The following is a 15,975-nucleotide window of genomic DNA, read 5'->3' as shown; positions in this document are numbered from 1 at the left end:
GTAAGTAAAAACAGACAGAAACAAAGAGACAAAGAAACTAACTAGAAGGTCACCCGGTCAATATCAAAGTATTCAGGCATGTGAGGTGGGGGTCTATCAACGATAATCACACCGTGCAGTTGTTAATGTACGCCCACCGTAATGTTGTGTAAAAGATTAAAGTTTGGTACTGTTCGAGTCCATACGACTATAGCACGGCGGGTTTTAAACCTAAATAGCAAATATTGGCTGAGTAATTATAATATTACAATAATAATTGCAGGCTAGACACTAACAGACCATTGCTAGTCATAATAATATAATAACGCCAGCTTTTAAAACTACAACAGCAAATATTGGCTAAGTAATTAGATCTATAATATTACAATAATAATTGCAGGTTGGAAACTAACAGACAATATTGCTAGTCATAATAATATAATAACCCCAGTTTTTAAACCACAACAGCAAATATTGGCCAGCCATAATAATATAATAATCGTAGGCGTTAGAAACTAACTCAAAATATGAGTAGCTTCATATTAATATAGCAACGTCAGCTTTTAAAACCACAACAGAAAATATTGGCTAATCGTTCAAAAAGAAAGAACCCGGGTTTGAGACACCAAGAGAAAATATTAAACAGCGACGTATAATTTAGTCGATTTTATCTGTGAGTGGCATGGTCATTGTTTTGGAGCTTAAATATTGGCACAACAACAGACACTAATTTTTTATGGATGGCTTTAGAAAACTTGCAGAACCAGACGGTAAACCCAGTGGTCAGACCCTGGTCTTACCCGATCAATTTTGACACATCGAACCGCCCAAGTAACAAAAGACACATTAGAACCAGACGGTAAACCCAGTGGTCAGGCCCTGATCTTACCCGATCAATTTTGACACATCGAAACGCCCAACTAACAAAAGACACATTCCTTCAATGTGGGCCAAGAACGAGGAGCCGAGTTATGCCTAGAAGAACATCGGAGTAGGCTAAGCCACTTTGCAACCGATGCTTCATGTAATCGATACAGATCAATCTGAATCGGTGGGCCTGTCTTTTGTGGTGCCGGTACGGAAATGAAATCTAGTGCAAGAGCACGACAAGACCATTGAACGAAACAGGTTAAAGAAATATCAAGCACTAAGAAACAGGATTACTTTTGTTTTTCGCAATCGAAAAAAAAAACAACCGCGGTCTAAATTTTAAAACATAAGATGCTGAAATAATAACTGATCGGAAACTGACTTTGTTTTTGCGAGCGAGAAATTACAACTGGTTTTAGTGCTCAGAACAAGTCATTAATGAAGGCTGGCGACAGTACACACGAACGAAGAAAGAAAGGGGGGGGGGGGGGAAGGGCTAATCGGGCAACAGCCCAGGGGCTTTGGCTCTAAAGCCTTATTTGTATTTTTAACAATGGCGAATTTTTTTTTTACCGCCTACTCATTTGTTTTTAATCCTTTCTTTATAAAAATGTGCTTTGTTTGAATTAATCAAAACAAGCGGCATGGAGATATAGATTTAATTTAAAACCAAACTGTAAGAATCGTTTTTATGTGTTTTTTCAATAGGGTGCTGGGATTTTGTCAGCGAAGGAAGCAAACAGCACACTTTAGTAAAAAAAACAAAAACAACTGTGTACAGCAGTACAGCAGTACTCGATGCACGAGCAGAGAAAATAGTCTTAAAAGAAACCCCCGAATAAAGGGCTCCCGATTTTATGGTTTCCGATAACAGTGACCCAGATAACTGATGGGGTTATATAGAGTGGTCCTGGTTGTCTCGGTGTGTTTAGTTAGATCCCCCAATCAGTCTCAAAACTGAATTCCTCTTGTGTGGGTATGCTGACGACGAACGTGCTGTTCTAAATGGGTTTTTTTTAAATATGCCCTAGCTCATTACAATGAACCAGCTGTCATAATTTATTTGCGCGGGTTGCTAAAGAATTTCGTGTTACACAGCCATAAAATGAGCAATTAATCAATCCATATTATAAACTAAAACAAAGCTGCGTGGTAGGCAAAATTATTTCACGACACGAATCCAAATACCAGATGTGCCATGTTGGATTATGGTTTTCAAATTGTCCTAAATTTGATTGAAAATTATATATTCTTGTGTTGTCATCGGAAATGTATAGTAAGCTTTATAAAGAAATAGCTGCTTAAGAAATGGGCCGAAACTGAACTGTAAAATTTGACCAAAAACACCCACTCAAGCAGGCATTGTGGCATAAGGAAAAAAAGCGAGCAAAATTTTTAAAAAGAAGACCAAAGTGTAACGTTACGTAATGTAACGTAAGTTTTTTTTTCTCTCTAGATCTTGTGTTTCTGGAATTGGTCAAAATTTTACCAATAACTGATGTAAATACGAGTTGGGAGTCGAGATATTTTCTCAGGCAACTAAGACAAGTGACCTCCAGATTTTGTAGCTAGACTTACACCTTGTGTTACAATACAGACTGTAAGCGATGTTTCCACTTGAATGTCTTCTATTCTATACATGACAATGTAATTCACGCCCCCTGTTACATGTGTCGCGAGTGACTGGTGTAACGATAGGACCTAAACAATAGATCTAATTGATTCTATCTTTGAAAAATACTTATAAGTGGGTAAATTCATACGATTATATTAAAACACGATAGAATGCGCCGTCCCAATAACTACTAGTAGGAATTTTTAACCACAGGGGCCAACAAAAAAGTATCACCCAGGGGCCCGAACCAAGCCTAATCTCGCCGTGGGGCTAAGGTTAATATTTGTCAAATGTTTTATGTTTGCAACACAATGGTGAATATGTGTTGTTCTACTTGCTATACATTAGTAATATCCTGATGTTTAAAGTATGGATCGATGTTGTCTCATTTTGATAATGGTAAGAATTTTTTTTAACTGAACAGACCTTTAAATAACAAACACAGGTTGCAGGCGCTTAGTTAATTGCGTAGCAGACGACACAAGACAGCCAAACATTAAAAAAAAAAAAGAATTGCACAACTCCATAATAGAGCCAAGGTCTAAGGACGATAAGAGCCACGAGTACGCCTACCAACCAGGAACACTAATGAGGGCTGACCTTTCTCTGGGAGTTCAAATAGACCAGCTCTGCTGTGCTTAAACTAGGATAGAAAAACCTTCGAGCGAAGACCACCGCGGGAACGTAAGAGTAATGAAGAAATTCTTCACAACATTACAAGTCATTCAATGACCTTTAACCTTCACGGGGCCTATGACATTTAATGGCATATTACATTCCACACGACAAAACAATCATCGGCGTCCCCTTCCCAACAGATCAACAGATCCACTTCTGCCAGTCACGTGCTGTTTATTCCCATGCAATCAAAGAAGAACCCACTGAAATGCCACCGACAAGCACAAGGCAAATGCCAGAGGACTTCGCTTTGCTCCAACCATTATCTAACACCGCCAAGCACGGAATGCCGGCCTAGACACAGGTATCTCTTCTCTGGGTTTGTTTTCTTGATGCGAACTCTGCAGGTCGGTTGTTTTTCGGGATGCTGCTTCTGTTGGCGGGGGCACATGGCTTGTTTGGAGAGTCCCGGGGATGCAACAGATACCCCTCCCTCTTTCACTTGGTCAGCTGGTGGTTCTGCTGTTTATTTGCGTACTGGGAGGCAACTAAAAGCTGGCGATTCTATTTCTTACAGGGAGGCAACAAACAATAAAGTGTTAAGATTCCATTTCATACAGGGAGGCGATAAAAACAACGCCAGGGATAATATTTTGTACCGGCCACATTGATCGTTATGGTCTCCGTAGTTTAGTGTTGTTTACGACCTATGGGCTGGGATATCTTATTGTAAACACGTGTATGAATGAGGGTCAATCTAAATTAAAACCATAACGGTTGACACTGCTTACTTTAGTTTCCTGAGTTAAATGCACATGATAAACTATCAAAAGTAGTGTTGCGCTCCCCTTCATGCTATCGCGCACTTTGCAACACTGACTTTATTAATGAATATTTTGTTCAAACAACAGTTGTTTTTTGTTAAAGTTCCCTTTTCAAACCTGACGGTCTAGTGGGTGAAGTAGAGTTCACTTGTTTCTGTGAACTCCACAGGGTGGACTCACTGACTTGAACCCGGATTTGAACTCGAGACTTATGGATTAGCAGTCCAGCTCTCTACCGCTAGAACACTCCGTCGCCTGCTTTTTGTAAGCGCTTTGGTTATCAAACCCATATACACTGTCGACTTCGTCATTTTACAAAGAAAATTTAGGAGGTAAAGAGCTTTAATATGCGATTTAATAAATGACGTTATTGGACTGGCTCGCTAGTTGAATGAACAAGACGGTGCGCAAGATATCCAATTTCAACACATCAAAAGACATCAAGATTTTTTTTATCTGATGACGTAAATGAACACACCTATCTTTTAATATGTGGAAGTTGTTCTGACGTGTTGTTATTAGTATAATTAATCTTCTTCTAATTACGAAACGCCAAGGATAAAAGGGACGTGTGTACACAGTAGAGGGCACGCGTGTTGACTTGTTGACTGTACACTTGTATGTAGCAATTGTATGGATAGATAGGGTGTGTGTGTGTTGACTGTACACTTGTATGTAGCAACTGTATGGATAGATAGGGTGTGTGTGTGTTGACTTGTCGACTGTACACTTGTAACAGTTGTATGGATAGATAGGGTGTGTGTGTTGACTTGTCGACTGTACAGTTTTAGCAGTTGTATGGATAGATATAGGTGTGTGTGTTGACTTGTCGACTGTACACTTGTATGTGGCAATTGTATGGATAGATAAGGTGTGTGTGTTGACTTGTCGACTGTACACTTTTAGCAGTTGTATGGATAGATATAGGTGTGTGTTGACTTGTCGACTGTACACTTGTAACAGTTGTATGGATAGATATAGGTGTGTGTGTGTTGACTTGTCGACTGTACACTTGTAGCAGTTGTATGGATAGATGTAGGTGTGTGTTGACTTGTCGACTGTACACTTGTAACAGTTGTATGGATAGATATAGGTGTGTGTGTTGACTTGTCGACTGTACACTTGTAACAGTTGTATGGATAGATATAGGTGTGTGTGTGTTGACTTGTCGACTGTACACTTGTAGCAGTTGTATGGATAGGTAGGGTGTGTGTGTTGACTTGTCGACTGTACACTTGTATGGATAGATAGGGTATGTGTGTGAGATACCTACAACCTTCCCCCTCACATTTTTATTCAAACCCAGTTAACAGTGTTTGCCGTGTTTTGAGATGGGAGTTATCTGTAGTTAGAAACTGTAATGTGTGTATAGGGGTGGGGTGGGGAAAAAGGGAGGGGTGGGGGAAAAAGGGAGGGGGGAACTTTATTTTACATATCAATGAAATATGCATCTGTATGTCAATGATGAACGACCTCTCTGTGTGACGGTGTTAGAGGCGACGTCCTAATCCCTAAAGCCGAGCTAAAGCCTAATCCACAGGGGCAACTGTCGTCTGAGGGTGACACGGATAAGACACGGACAAACACGGCCTAGTTCGGTGACCTTGAGGTGTTCGGTGTGTTACGTCACAGGCTAAACACGATGTTTGTGCTTAGCTCGCCAAGGTGAAGGTCACAGATATTTACTCTACAGATAGCAGGTGGAATATCAAATCACACGTTACTTGTACAGCGCAGCGCAGGTCCGAGTATTGTTGACCATTTGTGGTTGACGTTGATCGATGAAGGGGTGTTATCAATCTGATACGTTCAATAGCACCGTAGTGACCAAATGGTGGTTTCACAACAATTCTAGGCCAATATACTCCCGCAGACAAAAGCCTATTTTGATGCGCCAGACAAAAGACCACTATAATGCGTTAGACAAAAGCCCAATTACTGCGCTAGACTAAAGCCCAATATATTACTGCACTAGACAAAAGCCAAATAACTGCGCTAGACAAAACCCACTTTAATGCGCTAGAATAAAGCCCTATTACTGCGTTATACAAAAGCCCACTTTAATGCGCTAGACAAAAGCCCACTATAATACGCTAGACTAAAGCCCACTTTATAATGCACCAGAAATAAATCCCAATTACTGCGCCAGACAGCGCTAGACAAAAGCCCACTTTAATGTGTTAGAAAAATGCACACTTTAATGCGCTGGACAAAAGCCCAATTACTGCGCTAGACAAAAGCCCAATTACTACGCTAGACCAATCCCCGCATATTTTGACCCAAGGGACCCGTCTAATTCTGACCTATTGAATTATGCATGTACAGATTATCTATCGGCGGCACGCAGGCCAGTGGTAGAAGAAGGGCTTTGTGAATGGATAAGTAGAGGAATCACAAGATGCATCAATAATATCAGGGCCAGACCACACACACCATCCTCCTATTGAACGATGAGTTTAGGCTGGGTGGACCAAAAATTATTTCATTACAATATGTACGATGGGTGTGTATATGGGGGAGGGGTGGGGGGTTTGATCAGGTTTAAATATACACCACTGGTATTTTCTTTTAGAATATCTACTGCTCTTTTATAAGTCTTTATGACTAATGCCAATCTCAGGAGAAGGATCAGGGGCGGTCACCCGGGATACGGTCTGGGAAATTAAAACCGATAGCTGTGCTCCAGTGGGTACTGACTGGCTGGCACAGATTGGACTATAAAAACTTCAGAAATCCTGTGAACCTTCACAGATTGGACAATGAAGTTTTGAGAAATCCTGGGAAACTTAACTAATTAGACAATGAAGTCTAGAGAAATCCTGGGAAACTTAACTAATTAGACAATGAAGTCTAGAGAAATCCTGGGAAACTTAACTAATTAGACAATGAAGTCTAGAGAAATCATGTGAAACATTTATAAGTACTTAACAAAGCCTATGTAACGTCTGAAGCTAAATTGACCATATACAAAAATGTCTCAATGTTAACAGAGCTTTTAAAACCAAATCTAAAACTAGACTGCACCCCTGAATATATAACACAAGAACTTGTAAAATTTTAGCATCTCGTGTAAACTACTCATACTATATGTGACAAAAGCCCGAAAATAAAATCTGCTACTTAACGCGTGTGGAATTTGATTTTTACTTTCTCGTATATACGAAGTATAGAGAAAGTCTTGTAATCGTGCAAAAAAAAAAATCGAGATTTTTACAAATCTCGACGTTTTACACCTCACTGATACGGAAAAACATAATTTTGCAATCTTGTCCGTATGTCTCTGTGTGTGTCTGTCTGTCTGTCCGTGTGTAAACACGATAACTTGAGTACCGTTACAGCTAGGTTGATGAAATTTCATATATAAGTATTTTATCAAAATCGTAGATCCGTATCAACTTTTGAGCGATTTCCGATAACCGGAAGTGGTACTTTTCCTACTTTGAATTTTTCAAAAGCCTATAACTTGAGTACTATTTCAGATAGATAAATGAAATTTCACATGTAAGTAAAAGATCTAATTCTCTACCTTCTGTTAAATTTTGAGAAATTTCCGTTGACTGGAAGTAGTACTTTACGCTACTTCCGATTTCTCAAAAAACTAATGTAAATTTTAAAAGTACTAATAATATTGCGCACTATTATGCGCTTTTTTATTTGGCGTTCACTTGGTGTGCAATTAATTTGTCTACGAGATTTTATTCTATTTTTAAAACTTTAAGTATTTAAAATGGATTAAAAATCATGTCTATAGCCCGAGTTCCCATCCCCTGTTATTTTATATAAGAATATTCGAGAAAGTTTAGGGGAGATCACTCCCGGTTTATTAAATATATTTTTTACAGATGTTCATTTGAAAAAACCATCGATGATATTTTTAACCAGTAAAATATGACTGGCGTCACAACCGCCCCCCCCCCCCCCCCCACCGAACTGGAATTGATATAGAAAATATATACTTTTAACAGTGTATCGTCGTGTGTCGTTCCCCCCCCCCCCCCCACACGAGAAAAAGTCTGAAAGAAACACTAGTCACAACTGCCCTCCACCGTCAAGTATGTCAAATCTTCAAACAAGACTGGTTTTACGACTAGCGCCCTTTCAACCAGTGACGTCAATTAAACATGAATAGAAAAAAAAACCCAGTGATAAAGAAATCATGTGTGAATGCTTGTCACGGCCAGGGATGAATAAGCCAACACAGTGGTCTTATGCATTAAACCCACCGTAGCAGAAGTAGGCAACACATGGGGGGATGACTGCCGTTACATTGTTTGACAGTGTTCTTATGCAATGAACCCACCATAGCAGAAGTAGGCAACACATGGGGGGATGACTGCCGTTACATTGTTTGACCTGGGCTGCAGACTTTAAGTTAGAGTCTGTCAAAATAGTCTTTAACAACCACAAAAACCTATTCAAATTTTGGAAGGAGTTAAATGCCTGGTAGTACTTGTGTAGGGACGGAGTGGTCTAGCGGTAGAGAGCTGGGCCGCTAACCCGTAAGTCTCAAGTTCGAATCTAGGTTCAAGTCAGTACACCTTCCCTGAGTCCACCTAACTCTGATAGGTAGAGGTCACAGAAACAAGTGAACTCTAATTCACTTGCCCTATAGACCGTCAGGTTTGAAAAGGGAACTTTACTTTTACATGTGTACTTAAGGACATGATAGCAACACATGACTTATTTTTCTTTCAGACACCCTCCTCCCCACCCCCTTTTACAGTTTACTATTTTTATAATTACCCGCTAACCAATTTCAAATTCCCCCCCCCCCCCTTACCGGAGTTAAATTTCTAAAGAAGCTTTGGTTTCATATTTCAATTTTTTTGAGATCCTAGCGTTACACCAGTGTTAAGAAAAATGGATGACAGCATACATTGAGTGATGGGTGGGTGGGTGGGTGGGTGGGTGGGTGGGGTGTATCTAACACAGATTTGTATGTGGTATTTTTTTTCTAATGAACAGAACAAGTAGGCGAAAAAATACTTTTTTTGTCCGATATTTTGTCGTCAGATTCAGTCAAGCGTGGATATATAATTGAACAAACAATTCCCATGAATCGCAATCCTGCTAATGTGTATAATTAATCCCTAACCTTAAATTTAAAAGCCCATGGGATTATAACCTCGCCTGTTGGGGTCAGAACACATCTTTAAGGTAGCGGAACAGATTCAACCTTATTCACGCCCAGTCCCTCTTTAAAGCAGTTCCCCCTAATTAAACTTAAATACAGGCGCACGTTAGACCCCAGCAGTGATTTAACTGCTTCATTCCGTCACCAGGGCGTGACGTCACCGGGCCGTTGACGGCACGTAGGATGCCAGGCTGCCCCAGATCACTCGTGCCTTCTAGATTATTCCAGACCGGCTACACCACAGGCTAACAAGCACCACGATGAAAAGTGTGGAAATATAATCTTGTGACAGGGTTGTTGACCTCTACAGCCAGACAGTGACCTACCCAAATGTACACTCTACACTAGCGGTTTTCAAACTGTTCTCCTACCACACCTCCAGTTTTACAAATAAAACAGTGGCGCTTACTCCAAAGCCTAGCTTATTTCGTAACAAAAAAAAACTTAACTGTCAGAGGATTGGGAATATAATTATGATTACATTCCCAAATAGGCCAATAAACTTTGATAATAAAATTCCGTCTAGTGATGTCCCAGGGAAGGGATGGGAGACAAGAGACGCGCATCACTCCCCTACATGTGTGACTCCCATTTTGAGAACCACTGACCAAGTGTGACAACACACTGACATTATCTCCCTTAACACGAATCTGATGTGACAAGAAAATGAATCATGCGGGCAAATTAATCAACTATAATTAGTTTAAAATGTTAAAAAAAGAGATTTCTACATTTTCATTAAATTTTACATGGGTTGAAAATTGCAAAAGGGAGACAAATCCCAAGAAGGTTTCCTAATCTTGACAAAAATAGCTATATTTAGCTATTCAGCAACAGGTGATACATCACTAGCCACGGTAGAGATGTCCTACCTGCTCTGGAGAATAGGACAACTCCCAACTGCTATATGCACTGAGCTAATAGGGGGGAAAACTTAACGGACAAGGGAGGTAATGTTGTCTCCAAGCTGTGCGGAGTTATAAACCTACAGCACAGCCTTTGTTGTAAAAACATAAACCAAGTATTTCTCCCAGACATTATACAAGAACAAAGGGAGCTAAAAAAGAAAAAAAAACTAAATTACTTTCTTGTTTGATATAAACATGCTGTTTTTACTATTTCAGCAAAGAATGGAAAAATAAAAAAAAATTCCCAAAACAAAGATAAAAAAAAAAGATCTTTGATGTAACTACCATTTTTACTATTTTATTAATTCAATGTATGATTACTTAGCTACAGAAGGAAAGGCAATGATCAAAAGTGAATCATGAACATTATTTATAGCTCACTCATTTCAAGCAGGATACTGGTAGGGATTAGATTGGGCCTTGATGTCAACTGGTTTAAAGAGATAGAGTTTTGATGTACATGAATCTTCACTATATTAGTATTATTAGGAAAGGCACTAAAAATAGTATGGAGTTGAGTTTTTTTAATTTAAATTACCAGTGATGATTAATTAAACCACTGATTAAAATAAGGATTTTTAAACAACTATCAGTAACTCTTAAAAGATTAATAAATTATTATAGAAATAACCTATAAGCAGAAAGTAAGGGGAAGTAAGAATAAATTATTTGTACTTTCCCTTATTCTCACTCTTCCATCCACTAGCCATTTACTGATTTAGTATGCATGCAAAGTATGGCTGCAAGCAACACAGATTTCAGCTAATAAATCATCAAAAAACCTCAAGATATAAATATAAACCCAACAGTGTTCTTGAAAACATGAAATATAGTCTTGAGGATACTTCCTGGTTTTAAACCTATGGCAAATCTCTAAGTCTATCCAGCTCAAATGATTACATGACAATCTGTGAAAGTTAAGGAAAGGTACAGTTGGGCATTGTGCTGATTCCACTATCTGCTTTGACCCTATAGATAACATGTACATCACCTGCCCCCTTGGATAGTGAAGAAAAGTTACTCTTTTTAACTTGAGGATAAAAAATGACAGATTAAGTAGGGCCCAGGCTCAACTGTTTAGTGACCCTTGCATATGTAGGGATAGTGTGGTCAGTTCTATGCCCAGTCACCTTTACTTTCATTAAGTTATATAATCATCAGAGCTTGGTTGGCTCCCAGAAACCTAAACAATGCTTCTTTCAGATTTTTTACAGGGGGCGGGGGGCCTGAAAGAAACTCGGAACCTAACTCGAGACTTTAAGGTGACCAGTAGTGAACTCTACCACCCAAACTCATGGATATGTAGGTCTGAATAGCATTATACTAAGCCTAAACATTCCTAAAATAATAGAGTATAACAATATGCAACCCCAACACACTTTAAGTTGTAACAATGAAATCTATCTGTGGCATGCCCTGCTGCCATGTGCTACAGGCCCTGATGTCACAACAGCATCACAGCTGTGGACTTGATGAGTGACAGACTTGGTAACACATGGACTAATTCATTTTTGTTTTTGTTACCCAATGCTGCTGAATATTTTGCTTAATATGTGCCTTTTATTTCAATGCCAGAGTACAAGCCTACATTATGTCTAATGACCGTGTTTAATGTTTTAGTTTATCAAGATAAAATAAATTCTGTTTTTATTTTTAATGTAAATCTAACAGATGTTCTACAAGACAAATTAATAAAAAATGTTTAATTATTTTTAAAAAATAAATTTGTCTTGTAGAAAAACAGCTGTTAGATTAACATTTTAAAAGTGTGATTATCTACACCTCATATGGATTTGCACAGCTTGTCATCCTGGAGAAAGATAAGAATCTTCAACACAAATGTCAAGGCAGTACTGCTTTATGGAACAAATGACTGGAGGGGTACAATATTAACAGTCCTTGACAAATAGATGTGTGTGATGAATCTTAAAGATAAAACAGCCAGCAAAAATGTCAAATAACTGCCAATAGACAGGGATATTAAAGGCCACAAATAAGGATGGATTGGGCACACTCTGAGAAGAGAGAATGGTAACACCATAATCCAAATGTTAAACTGGAAACCACCCCCCCCCCCCAAGTGGGAAAAGAAGTTGGGGATACAGGCCTTAAGATTATTTTTATTTACACCTCTAGATTATTTTTATTTACACCTCTACACATGTATAGTGTGTTTATATTTATACATACATGTATAAGCACTACACCTGTTTCTGTGACCTCTGCATAAAAGAAAGTGTGGTCAGCACTGTGAACAGCCACTATACTTTCCCAGATGTTAGTCAGGTACCCATCAGATCAGGGTGGACTCAGATATTTTACAGACCCAAATCTGGGATCCAAACTAGAGTCTCCAGGTTAGCAGTAGAGCGCTCTACCATTCAAACACCTTTGTAAAGTCATATTAATAGTTCAATTTATTTAATTATTATTTTTAGTATTTTTTTTTTTATTTTAGATGTTTACATGCCCATGTTGCATCCTCCCCTCCCCCCTCCACAACAGAATAGAAAAAATATATTTGATATAGATATCTAGATCTAGATCTAAAAACATACACTTTGACCAGTGTCCACCCTCCTCTCTGTGGAAGTAAGCCCTTACTTAATTACTAATACTTAATAATTATTATTTATTATAATTAGTCTAAATTTGCCTCATAAACAATTATAAATCTAGCAGAGTCACTAATTTAATTTATAGAATCTTCAAATAACAAGTAGCAGGGGCGTAGCGAGGGGTGCGGACCGCACCGGGTTGACACCATTTAGGGGGGTGACACCAAGGCAAAAAATAGCAAAATATATAGAGAAAAACTCAAGGGGGGTGCAAATCGAAAGTTTGAGGGGGGGGGGTGCAAATCGAAAATTTGAAAGTTTGTCCCTGGGAAGGGTCTCTATGCCTCTGGGGGGGGGGGGGGGGGGGGGGGGTGACACCATTAAGTGCCGCACCGGGTGACACCCGATCTCGCTACGCCACTGACAAGTAGAATATAGATAGATCTAGCTAACTACTACTAACTAGCTAGATAGAAGCTAGATCTAGAATCTAGTCAATGTAGGACGGTACTTGACTCTTGACTACTCTTGAGTCTAGCCTAGTTTAGTTAATTTTTAATTTAGTACTTTAAAAAAGGCCAGTCTATCTGATGTCTAGCTAGCTAGCTACTGAGATTTCTAGATCTAAAATCTAGATCTAGATCTAGATCTAGATCTGCAAGCTATAGTCTTAGATTAGTTTAATAGTTAGGCCTAAAATACTTTTTAAATAGTGACAATAGAATAAACAGAATATATTGGCTAATTTTAGATTCTAGTCTAGATCTAGTCTAGTAGAATCTAGTATTACAGATCTTACAGTTAAATCTAGAAAGTAGAGTAGCTGGCTTACCAGAAAAAAATGCGTCAATCTTGTCATTCTCCGTAAAAATAATAACGTTTTGGTTCGATGATGCTGTTATGTTGAACTTATGATGAAAAGATAAAATTGTCATTCATTTATTTTGCGATAACTTTTAACAATAACATGCGCATGTCATAGAGATCGACTTGCGCGCCAACAAGAAAGTAAAGAGAATTATCTATCTTTATCTATCTTTCTTTAACTTCATCTTTGTAGCTCACTTTGATATATTTAAATATTTGTTCTGTTATTGTACTATTAATTAAAAAAAAATTAACAAATTACAAGAGATTTAGAACTAAATTTCTGTCTACTTCGTAGGTTTTGTTTCCATAATTTGAAATAAATCAACACAAGGATTTTAAAAAGAATGTTTTTATCGATGTTTATTTGTTTATAAACTAGCTTAATCAGCGAGTAGGCCTAGAGTCTAGATCTGTCAACTCCAAATACAATATGATTATCTAGATCTAGAGATTCTATACTATTAGTCTTAATGGAAAGTATCAGATAGTTAAGGGTTAAAATAATGTATTCATGTTTTTAGTTGGCTAATTATTTTTTTGCTGACATCAAGGGAAGTAACATAAATTATAAGTACTTTTAATATTACACAATTACTGTCCCTGATATTTAAAAACAATTTATATTTTTCGTTTTTAATCATGAAGTCCGCATCTTTTAGTAACGGTACGGTGGCTTAGTGTGAATGACACTATGGGATAATGAATTTTGCAATAAACAATTGTATGCAGGGGCGTAGCGAGGGGGGGGGGCGGGGGTGCGGACCGCACCGGGTGACACCATTTAGGGGGGTGACACCAAGGCAAAAAATAGCAAAATATATAGAGAAAAACTCGAGGGGGGGTGCAAATGGAAAGTTTAAGGGGGGGGGGGGTGCAAATGGAAAACTTGAGGGGGGGTGCAAATGGAAAACTTGAGGGGGGGGGGGTGCAAATCGAAAGTTTGAGGGGGAGGGGGTGCAAATCGAAAATTTGAAAGTTTGTCCCTGGGAAGATTCTCTATGCCTCTGGGGGGGGTGACACCATTAAGTGCCGCACCGGGTGACACCCGACCTCGCTATGCCACTGATTATATGTATTCATTTTATAAAGTATTGTTTGCATTTAATACAAAAATTTGACTTTTTAAAAATGAATGCAAAACCATGTAAATTTTAGGAAAATCACTAATTACACAAGTTGTTAGTTGTTAGGCCTAAGCCTTAATTAATAATTTTTGAGGTTTGAAATGCATCAGACCATTCTAATGGAAAAAAAAAACATTTAGTAAATTTAGGAGTAAAGATAATCAAATGCAATGTTAATTGACATAGGTCTATAGTAGTCTATACTAAACCCTATCCCATATAACAAAACAAAAAAGACATCACCCCAACCCACTTAGATTTGGATAGATACAAAAAATGTTAACATTCAATTAAATATATTGTTAGTGTGTAAGTGTAGTAAGACAGCAAGATTATCCAAATTTAAAACTGGGAACACCATCTGAAAAGTATTTATAATTGTCTTACAATTACATGCTGATCTATTAAATTTAACCTGGGTGTTTATTCAGTTAAACTTTACAAACAGGAAACTGGATCCATATTAAGTAACAAAGTTTCCTTCCAAACCTGACTGTCTATGGGGCAAGGGAAGTAGTCACCTGTTTCTGTGACCTCAGCATATGAATGGACAGTGTGGTCAGTACTATGCCCAGCCACCTTTACTTTCCCTAACATGAGTTAGGTACCCATCAGAGCTGGGTTGACTAAGGAACAGTCTATTTGCTTGAACCCAGATTTGAACATGAGACATACGGGTTAGCAGCCTACCTCTCCATCTAGGCCACTCCATCCATAAGGATCGATTTTAACACTACTTAAATGTGTTAAAGCAGGAGTCTTGAATTTGAAGCTATATTTGTCAGTCTAATATTCTATTAAAGTAGTAGAGGGGGGGGGGAAGAGCAGATAATAAGAAAGCAAGCATCCCACTAATCCAGAAAATTTAAACATGGTGATCATTAATTCCACATGTGTGCTAGCCCATTTTATAAACCTCTTTTTACCAGTGTCAGAGAGGAATTTAACTCCTCGTCTGAAACTTTGTTATAAAACTAATGTAGAATATATGGGATGCGTTAAAGCTAAAGTCTGCCAACATGGAAGTCTTGAGCTCAGATCCTGGACTCTAAGACGTCTTTGAGTCTTACTAGCTTTTATGGGTAACTACTCAAGTTAGGGAAACAAACGCGGCTGGGCATACTGCTCACCACAATATCTCCTTGTATGCAGACGCCATTGAAACAGATAAACTCTACTTCATCTGTCCATGTGTCTTGGGTAGGAACTGCAAATGATGACAATGATGAATGTAGAATATTGGATGAAATAAGTAATCATGGTTTAGATCAGGGGTCTCCAAACTACGGCCCGCGAGGTCCTCTCGTCCGGCCCGCTGAGATCTTTTTGTCCACGGAAAAAACGTTTGTTGGTGATGGCTGAGGAACTTTGCTCAGAAAAATCAAAGACATGTCTGGAAGAAACTGGCCCCCGAACAGAAATTTGATAGTTAATGCGGCCCTCGGACTGAAAAGTTTGGAGACCCCTGGTTTAGA

At 38.6% G+C, this 15,975-nt stretch overlaps 1 protein-coding gene across 1 annotated transcript in view; it reads right to left on the bottom strand.

Moving 5' to 3' along the window:
• Window positions 1-13,493, bottom strand: part of LOC131935993 (influenza virus NS1A-binding protein homolog B) — a 57,221-nt gene extending 43,728 nt beyond the window's left edge. Inside the window, exon 1 of the mRNA XM_059292788.1 lies at window positions 13,339-13,493. The gene's annotated coding sequence lies outside the window, so the exon portion shown is untranslated. The remainder of the gene's footprint in view (window positions 1-13,338) is intronic.
• Between the last annotated feature and the right edge of the window lie 2,482 nt (window positions 13,494-15,975).

This window comes from Physella acuta, unplaced genomic scaffold (genome assembly GCF_028476545.2).
Source record: "Physella acuta isolate Inbredline_101_S28 unplaced genomic scaffold, ASM2847654v3 ptg000013l, whole genome shotgun sequence".
Lineage (NCBI taxonomy): Eukaryota > Metazoa > Mollusca > Gastropoda > Physidae > Physella > Physella acuta.
This window is presented reverse-complemented; position numbering and strand designations above follow the sequence as displayed.